The sequence below is a fragment of the Sphaeroforma arctica genome (genome assembly GCF_001186125.1).
Source record: "Sphaeroforma arctica JP610 unplaced genomic scaffold supercont1.422, whole genome shotgun sequence".
NCBI classification, from domain to species: domain Eukaryota; class Ichthyosporea; order Ichthyophonida; genus Sphaeroforma; species Sphaeroforma arctica.
This window is the reverse complement of record NW_014040136.1, coordinates 8124-11151: the sequence shown is the minus strand read 5'-3', so window position 1 is coordinate 11151 and position 3028 is coordinate 8124.

Sequence of the window (3028 nt, the reverse complement as noted above, 5' to 3'; positions counted from 1 at the left end):
CACCTTTGTTTTTCTTATATATTTATTCACGTATTAATATATATATATATATATATATATTGATGCCCAAAAGATAAAAGAGAAGTTATAGCGTATTTTCGTTGCACCGGCGCACTCCTGGTGTCTTTCTAGTTGCATTTGTATGTATATATACAACCACATACGCAAGCTAGACCTGAACCCTTTTTTTCTTTTCCTCTCCAATCATCAGGGGTTTGCATATATGCAGGAGTGGGCTATTATCGGGGCCCATGAGCCATTGGAGAAGATACTGGGCGTTCTCGTTGTACGAGCGCACTCTGCCGGAGCTCTGGGCGTCATCACTGACAAAACAATTGCCACAAGGGAAATGTCTAGCTCTAAGCTTATGTGAACCCACTTGGACCGACAAGTTTTAGATTTTAGGGTTTCAGGGTTTAGAGGTTTTACCTGGTACTTAGTCGAATGGTCCCAGGAACTATTGAGCGCGAAACTTAAGTGAACCAGTATGCCCTCTTGGACCGTCCTGTTCTAGAGTTCTAAGGTTCTCTTGGTTCAACCTGGTGTACCTGGTCACGTCACCAATGCTGGGAATGATACGAGAGGAAACCTCGTATGGACCGGTACCTACTCACTAGTGGCCTGTCCAGTTCTAGTGTTCTAGGGTTTTAATGATTCAATCCGGTGCACCTGGTCACGTCACCAATGCTGGAAACGATATGAGAGGAAAGCTCGTGTGAACCACTATATACTCTCTAGTGGACCGTTCAGTGCTAGGGTTCTAGAGTTCTAGAGTTCTAAGGTTCTCATGGTTCTCAATCCGGTGCACCTGGTCACGTCACCAATGCTGGATATGATATGAGAGGAAAGCTCGTGTGAACCACTTGGACCGTTCAGTGCTAGGGTTCTAAGGTTCTCATGGTTCAACTCGGTGCACCTGGTCACGTCATCGATACTGGGAATGATATGAGAGGAAAGCTCGTATGAACCACGATATGCTCTAGTGGATCGTCCAGTTCTAGGTTCTAGGGTTCTCATGGTTCAACTCGGTGCACCTGATCACGTCACCGATACTGGGAATGAAATGAGAGGAAAGCTCGTATGAACCACGAAATACTCTAGTGGATCGTCCAGTTCTAGGGTTCTGCGCCTGGTCACGGCATCAATGCTGGGAATGATACGAGAGGATAGCTCGTAGAATGAGAGGTGTGAATCAGTACATACCCACTCTAGTGGACCTTCCAGATGTAGGGCTCTATGGTGTCAGGATTCCCGTCACCAGAGTAAATCTCGGCCATCTCGGTAGTAAAAATGCCGGGGTGCTGTGCTCTTCAAAAAGCACACCCTCCTATACCTCCATCTCCGAGACTAGGCTACCTGTGAGTGTGGCTGCATTTCTTCAGGGTACTGTGATAACTATTATCCCTTGAGCAGTATCCATATAATGCATCACAGGGGTAGAGGCTGAGCCACCCCCTCCCCCCTCTTACGGGCCCCAGTAGTGTGTGGGTCAGATGGTTAGGTTATCAAAATAGACTGATTAGAAGAGTAGCCCTTGAATCGGTAGAGGGGTGCACTATCCCATGCCTATCCCTTACTCATTTACAGAGGGGGACCACCCTTTGTATCGAACGCCTGTCTCCTACCCACAACAGAATTTTTAGTTTATATCTCAACATTTACTTTTTAAGAATGGATACTACTTATCATACCCATAGCTATTTCTACAACCAATGACGGACCATCCACCGGTGATAATATGTATCGCTTTGTAAGGCTTTTTCTCTGCCCAATCCCACACTACAGTAGAGTATAATATATTGGCACCGCCAACTGTAGGTTGTCTCCCTAGGAATTGTAAACCCTTGATATCTTGAGGCCTTTCCGGGTCGATTTGTACTGGAATTGGTCGAAGTACCGTATTTGCAGCCTTTCCACACTAAAATCCCTCAAATATCTGAATAAGCCAATCAGATCATTCGGGAAATATCAAAAACTACTACATGTAACATTCTTCGCTTTTGTATATCGCATACATAATGTTTGTTTTACTACCAGCATGACTCGTGCGGACCCACGAGGGTTCCAGATGTTTTTAAACATCGCCTTCTATGTTCGATTTAAAAGGCTACTTCGTACATAATCTCTTCAGGGGATGTCATTCCAATGTCAGACCCGCCTACCGCGAGGTGCTGGTATCCCGACAAGCCATTACGTATGTTGGATGAACGGTTTACAACGGCGCTGGATAACCGCTAGCTATACAGATCTAGTACACCGCCAACCTAACAGCAGAAATGTATTTGGATATCATGGCTCCGGACGATGTATAATAAACTCAGTCAGCGCTCCAGCGCAGAAGTACCGTTAGGCTACCAATCGCTATACAAAGCGCATGTTCTCGGGCCTGGGATTGGGTGACGAATGGAACAGAATGAATAGGCGCTGTCCGAAAAAGTTTATGGATTGTGCACCTCAGTACAGTGGGTCAATAGACCCGAATCGGTGATATCAACTGTCCCATTTTATAAAAGAAAATGGGTCATGGAGACGTACTGGCCGTCGTTGTGTAATATGCAACAGCAGTGGGATAGGCTTAGGGATACAAGCAGCCACGCTATTATTGGGTAAAATAATCTATGGCAAAACAGCTCTACACGCACCACTTGAGCTCGGAACTTGTGCTTGACTGCAATGTCAGTGTAGAAATTGATCTCACGACGCCACTCAGTTGTGTAGCAAGATACTGTGAGCGTACATTTGCACCCACACATACACTGCGCACACGCACATACAAGCGTGTACGTGATTCTAGTCCATATGATTCAACAGCAGAACAAGATGCTTTGAGAGATTCAAACCCTAAACCCTAAAACCCCTCAAACACGCACATACTAGTTGCTACAAGAATTCTACTCCATACTATTTATTTAATAAAGCAACAATTAAAACTATATCCTTACACATCTAGTACATCAACATTCTAGGACCTAGTGTGCAGCAAGAATCCGATTTAGGGTTTAGGGTTTAGGGTTTAAAGTTTAGGGTT